This window comes from Triticum urartu, chromosome 6 (assembly GCF_003073215.2).
Source record: "Triticum urartu cultivar G1812 chromosome 6, Tu2.1, whole genome shotgun sequence".
NCBI lineage: Eukaryota > Viridiplantae > Streptophyta > Magnoliopsida > Poales > Poaceae > Triticum > Triticum urartu.
In genome coordinates this window covers 20,084,063-20,091,426 of record NC_053027.1, presented here as the reverse complement: position 1 = coordinate 20,091,426, position 7,364 = coordinate 20,084,063, and the positions used below count along the sequence as shown (strand labels likewise).

At 43.0% G+C, this 7,364-nt stretch overlaps 1 non-coding gene across 1 annotated transcript; it reads right to left on the bottom strand.

Annotated features, from left to right (window-relative positions):
• Positions 1–6,520: 6,520 nt before the first annotated feature.
• TRNAV-AAC lies at positions 6,521–6,593 on the bottom strand. Its single transcript has one exon. It is a non-coding gene; the product is annotated as a tRNA-Val (tRNA).
• Between the last annotated feature and the right edge of the window lie 771 nt (positions 6,594–7,364).

The following is a 7,364-nucleotide window of genomic DNA, read 5'->3' as shown; positions in this document are numbered from 1 at the left end:
GCAGCAAGATCCTGCATCATTGTAAGCATAAGAAATCCATACAATTTCTGATCAGAAAGAGAAAAGATAAGCGGGGCGAAAGCCTTTTTCGGTAAGATATTGGCATCCCCATTTTTCTCGAAAGTGCCAAAGTTACTAATACAAGGTAGTATTATAAGAATGGTTTTTATACAATGAAGAACATACCGACTCCTAATTAATAGCTAGCATATATGCAGATACCACTCCAAATGAAATATGTGAGTAGATGAGTACATTTAAACTGACTAGTAAATGCGCACGTGCAATGCACGTTAATATTTAGGCAATATATTAATTGCACGCGGATATTAGGTATGCTATTATTTGTGTGTTAATCCTGTGATTAGTGTAATATTTGACATGCTATTAATTGCACGTTAAACACGTTTAACGCTCGCCATTGGAGCAGTCTAGGTCGTTGGATTGACTTGGTTCGATGGCCGAGATCAGTTGGATCTGCCTTTTTGGGTTTTTTTATATTGGTATAGATAAGAAAAAAAAGAATATCAAGGAAAGCAAGACTACAGCAGGTTCGAAGAAATAAGTAGGATGTGCTTCGATACTTGGATGCCTTGTTTCTAGACTACGAGCACAACTCAAATATAAATATGGTGATATGATTAGTTGAAAGTTGCCGGCATCGAAAGAATAATAATGACTGCAGTCTATTAATTAAAGGACACTTTTGAAAAGAACGGACATTCTGGAATGATATTTTTTTCGCATGCAGTTGATATTTTTTGTGTTTTTTATTTTGTTAGAATCCTATAAAAAGATCTTTCCATAACAATATTAATATCAGGCAATTCCATACCATAATAACTAAAAAAATGCCAGGAAATAATATGGATCACTCAAAATACAAACAACTACATGTGAAGTTACCAATTAGAGTGACAACACAGTACGTACTGGCCTGATGCATGCCTATTGGCTACCGCCAACATTGGATTGATGGATAGCAGTCTATATTTATACATCATGCAATTTATCAATAAGCAGGAGGACAGTTCTCAAATGATCTGATGGAAACTTTTGTTTGTAGTTTTGAGATCGATAAGATGAAAATGTGGCATGCTTAATTCAAGCATATATCTTAATAGATGTAAGGTCTGCAAGCTTGAAATTTATGTAGACTATATGTTGTGGACGTTTCGCCATTTGTAGAATAAAGGTGAGGATAACACCTATTAATGGATTCATGTCACCGGAATGGCTGCAAGATATCAATAAACCTGAAGGCATATCGATATAAAATTTGCGGAGGTTATTTAATTTGGGTCTAGCATTCCTCGGATTAAGAATGAGCAATACATGACCCTAAAAATATACGGAAGAATATAGGTAGATAATAGTACAAAGAAACTGAAGAAGCACCATCTCCTATAGGTTGTGCACAACCCCACAAACTTGACAGGCAAACAACAACACCATCTTCTATGAAACTCCAGCGCTGTAAATCCACTAGTTCATAGAGAGGGAAGTACAAAACTAAGGCTAGTTGACCAAACATGCTAGCAAGGAGCAATAGTTGTAACAGACCAATCAAAAGCTACATCAGCATAGCAAGCTGAATTCAGCAACAGCAAAGAGATAATGCTTATGGTGATGATCCAGATGGAACAAAGCCGAGAGGAGAATGAGGCATACTGTTTTCTTCTCAATGCCATGTAGCTTGCTTATGCGCACCACTGCCCGACGCCGACGAAGCGCCCAAACGTCGTGCCTCGCAGGGCGCCCATGGTAGATCACCTCCGGTTGTCCTCTTCCGGGAGGTGCACGAGTGCAAGGACATCTCAATGCTCAGATCTAAATTGGAGAATCCAGGAGATACATTAGTATTAGGGCACAAATTGTTGTACTGTACTTTGTATCCCCATACAAACTTGCTCCATAAAAAGGGAAATTGACGATTGCCCAACATATCATACAACAAATACCAGACCAAATCACATATGACCATTGTACCAAGTCATCTATCATTAAGGCCAGACATGTAAACTTTTCAATGATTCTAAATTCTAGCCATGCATGAGCTATAAAGAAGCAACAAAGCACAATAAATGTAGCTAATATATGTGTTATGTAAGCATTCTAGCCAGAACCTACAAACCCAGTGGTCGACATTAAACCTGGAGCCGTATTACCAAAGCACCATACAACCTCACGTGTGGCAAATTAATAATGTGATCAAACTGTGTAATGTATCATCTTTTTTGTTTCACAAAAATATGGGCGCATCAAGCACTGAAGGGCTAGTAATAAGCTTGGAGATGGAAACATGCAAGTTTTACCTTTGAAGGGGAGCAATCACTCGAGGCAGTCTGATCCTACACAAAATCCTTTTCTTCGTTTTTATCTTCCTCGACGTGCTTGGTCAAACGGTGTAGTTTATCTTTTATTAAGTCGCTTTGCACAAACTCTCAGATGCCATTGCCCGCGAAGAAGCCGCTAACAACTTTCTTTGAGAGGTCTTCAACTCAGATAAATTTGCATCATCCATTTAAATTATTGTATGATCTTGTAAGTAAACCAGAACATATGGCCGACTCAATGAGAGCATCACTTGATTTAGCATAGCCCTGAATGCAAATATTAGAGAAATAAGCCACAAATGGAGGATCAAGTTTATCAGAAATAGCATGCATAGATTCAGCCATATAATGTCAGACGCTAAAAGATTCATACAACAACGGAACTGGATGGAACATAAATAGCCGGGAAGGATATAATTCAGCGTATACATGCTCTAGTATTTGTCAGATCCTAAGTAGCCTAGAACAATTTTATAGCTGAGAGATCTTTAAAGAACTAACATGTCCATATAGTTGAGAAAATAAAAATCAAATATAAACAATGCAAGTATATGGACTGAATACTTGCTCAAATTAATATATTCATTCAAACCTGTCACTGAAGACCAGACACAGGACATGTCTCCACTAACCAATGACCAGTTCAGTTTTGTATCATAAATGAGGTAAAGCTTATGCCTCATATTAGTCCATACATTTGAAAAGAAGAGCATTACTTTGCCATAAACCACAAAAAACACAATCCATGATATGGTATATTACCTGACCATCTCCTGTTGCCTGGAAAAAAGGTTCCTGACAGTCATTGTTTTTAAGGCGGTAAGGTGTCCTAAGGCGAGCGCCACCCACCTTAGCACATACGCGACGCCTAAGCACCTAAGGCGGACGCCTAAGCGCTTAAGGCGGGCATATTTGTAAGGCGCTGCCAGGGTGCCTTATCGCCTAAGCGTCTAAGGCAGGATACCTTAAAAACAATGCTGACCGTGACACCGCCTGAAGCCTTTTGATAATGAGACAACTCTTGTAGATGACGAACAATCAACCGGGAGAGAAAACCAGCATAACGCCCTGATGATCAGAGACAGAAGACACGTAGATAAACATGGATAGCTGGGAGCAAATTGATGATTGAGAGGAAGGGTACATAAATAGAAGACACCTTTTTCACTAAGTTGTGTTAAGACAATATATTAAGTGTTAGGCATGAGAAAAAAGAAGAAGCATAAGCAACGATAAACATAAATAACTCTTTGCTAAAATCATGGCATATAGATGATGTTGAGTGGTTGAGGTGCTCATGGCCCAACTAAAAATGATGGTAGCCAAAATAGATTATAGAAAGAATATATATGCAGCTGCACATCAAGTATATCTGATGTTGAGTTGTTGAGTCTTGGACCATCAATGTGGTTGATGCTGTCCACGGCGCTGCCATGAAGTACCTGATCAACAAAAAAAAAACAGTTACTTGGATTAGGATAGAAACATGAGCACAAGAAAAAATAGGGGAAAAATTAGGTGAGTGAGCATATTATGCATGACAGGCCTGTTTCCAAAAAAAAAACATACAACCTCGTCATTTCGCATATCGCAATGGAACCATCTTTAGGATTAATATAAATTAGGGGAAAGTGTAGTTCCAAGGAATGAAACAACACATGAATTATTACAAAATAAATTCATAAAACATCACACGAATATAGCGAGGTGAGTATTTTCCAATTTTATTACAAGCATAAAGTTAGCCCTTCAGGCATGTAATGCAAATATTAAGCTGAAACCTAGACATTTATAGCAACTACCATAACTCAGATTTGACCGAGCAAAAGCCCTGACAAAGAACAAACATACAACGATTGCTACTGGGCAAGACATGAACTGTCCATATATACTACTAATAGATCTGGAAAAAATATAATGTAGCCTGAAGATAATGAGTTGGCCAATCAATGACATACCATGCAACATTATCCAATTGTTCTTATTGTGCAAGGTGTAGTTGCAGAATGGGACTAACAAAATTTAGAAATAGCAGACAGTACATATACACGAGTAATGGTCAAACAAAATAGCTGCTCGCTCCACACAAATCCTAACCAGCATCAAATCAAGTAACTATTCAATTAACATAAATGAGAGACAAAGAGTGTTTTCACCTCGAGATTAGACCGTCGATATGGTTGCGGTGCTGTCGTCCACAGATCTGCCATGATGTTCCTTATCGACAAAATAAAAGATCCAATAAATTCAATTTGGACAAAAAAATGAGCTAAAGCAGAATAGAACTTCATAAATGTGATCCAGTTCAGAACCAACATCATCTCCTAGAAGCAGAAAAAATTCAAAGAAGACGCTATATGCACAGAAGTTCTGGCAAGATAAAAGTTTCAGGCCTAAATATGCTTCTCTCAATCTTTAATATTTCTGCATTTTACATTGAATAAATATTACAGTACATGGCAATAGTGCGGCCAAAGGCAAGAAAACCTATACTTCATTCGCACAGTATATAACAAATATAGCATTGCAAAAAGCAACAAAATCTTCCAATCTGCATCAGCGACCTGCGAGCCAAGATCATTGGTCAGAGAGAGAGAGAGAGAGAGAGAGAGGACCTGGACAGAGTGGAGCAGCGTGGATCTCGCGTCAAAGAGGACAGGCAATGGTGACGGTTCGTCCTGCTGGTGGTGGTGGCCGATGGTGCGTGCCCGGGAGGTCGTCATAGAGGGTGCTCCTGGATTCGCCGGCTAGCGAGCGGCGCCGACGAGAGCACCTTGGCCCGTCACCCCCTGCGTGCACTGAGAGGGTGCGCCTGGAGCCATTGGTCAGCGGGCGGCGCCGACGAGTGCACCTTGGCCCGCTACTCCCCCTGCGCGCACTCCTAAAGTGCCGTGAGTGGTGGCTGCGCCCTTCCGGAAGATGCAAGAGAAGGAGGATAAACGGGGAGGGGCGAGAGGAAGCCGATGGGGAGAAGAAGAAGAAGGACGGGGATGGTGGCTGACGGGAGGAGAAGATCCTTGGTGGCTGGCGGCGGCCCATCTGCGAGGGAGAGAAAGGAGTGGGGCTGGGTCGAGAGCTTCGGCTAGGGTTCTGGCTCAGCCAACCAGGCTCCTTGCCTTTACCCCCAAGAGCCAACCACAGGCAAAGTGCCACGCATGGGACAAGACATGGAATGTCGAAATTATCCTCGGCGGGCAACCAAATTAACACTCGGTGGCACGCTATTCGCATAGATAAGAACCAGCACCGGCCAAATTAACACGTTGTAGCCCGTCCTATTTGGGGCCCGCGTGTCATTGCAATATCTGAAGGCAGTGAAAGTGTAAAACGGAAGGCACTATTCATTGCTTGCTACATCAGTCTTGATCGAACGGTCCAGATCGTTTCATCTGAAGATCCAACGGCTGGAATATGTTTGGACACTGAATCCAACGGTCCACAGTGCAAGTGCCCTGAGAAGGCTCTATACTTGCCTGGACTCTAACAATGGGATGGGATGCGAATCGATGATATAAGCAAACATGGTGGCCTTCGGTGCTGCTATGAAACATGGGTGGACTTCATGTTAGCATATTATAATAAGTGAAATAGTAATACTAGGTGCACGGTGGTGAAGAATACCTCCCTGCTATAATTCCTTGTCAAGGAAGAGAGCAAACTTCTTTCTTCACATGATTCCCCTTCTGTAATATCTTTTTTTCTTACATATACTTGTACAGGATTCGGTTTCAAGAGTTGGGAGGAGCTTTTGGGCCGTTGATGGATGTACCAGCCAACCATTGAGTTTCCAGAGGCGGGGAGGCGAGGAACTTTGGATGTCACATGGATGTACCATCCCGTGAGCATTCAGGAATGCAAGGCTTGAAAAACTCATAGCTGTCTTTCTTTCGTGTGAACTCTTATAATTTGCAACTCGAATCCATTGAGATGTCTAAACTGATTACTCTGCTTGGTGTAATAATGTAATATACTACTCGTAATCGGGGAAAACAAACATCATCTTACTATGCCTGGGCTATTGTGAAATAGTAGTTTTGGAGTTTCATTTTTCAAGGCTGCTGCATGAATGAAAATAAGTCTGGGAAAACAAACATCATCTTACTATGTCTAACTGACAGGAGTTAATAGACTTACTTTGGCAGCAGCAAATCAGTCTGGCAAAAAGAAAACAAAAGGGACTAAAATGGCTTCGCCCGGGTTCGAACCGGAGACCTTTAGTGTGTTAGACTGACGTGATAACCAACTACACCACGAACCGGAGACCTTCAGTGTGTTGCGACGGAAGCAGCGGCGGCGAAAGCAGGAGGCGGCTAGGGTTTAGGTCTCCCGGCTCCCTAAGGGAAGTCGAGCAAATATTGATTGCTTCTTACTTGATTAGATTGATACATCTTCTCTCCTTATATAGAGAGGTTTACTTGACTCCTAAGCAAACGATCCTAATACTATAAGATAATTGGGCTAAGCCCCTAAGCCGGTCATAACACTTCTCCCCGCCTCCACAAACAGCTCGTCCTCGAGCTGTAAGGTGGGGAAGCGCTTGCTGAACTCCTCGAGGTGATTAACCAGCGTCAAACACCTTCGCGACAGCTGGGGCGGCAAGGTCGGCGGTGACGGCGTCCTCCGAAATGTAGTCTGCAACCTCCAGGTAGAAGAGTCGCGGGCAGGCGTGGCCGGGCGTGTAGGGCTCGTCGCAGTTGAAGCACAACCCTTGGCGGCGATGCTCGAGTAGCTCGGCCGAGGTGAGCCGGCGGAACGGGCGCGCCGCGGTCGCGGCGAGGGGTGCCGCGGAAGCCTGAGCAGGCCGACCCTAAGCAGGATCTAGCCAGGGTAGCGACCCAGTGGCCCGGGACGGTGACTCCTGCTGGACGGCCACTGCGTGACGCTTGAACGCGCGAGCGTAGTACATGGCTGTCTGGATATCCTGGGGTCCCCGAAGCTCCACGTCCACGCGGTTGTGATCTGGAATTCCACCAACAAAGAGGTCGGCCCGCTGCTGCGCCGTCATGCCCGACGTGTGGCATGCCAGGG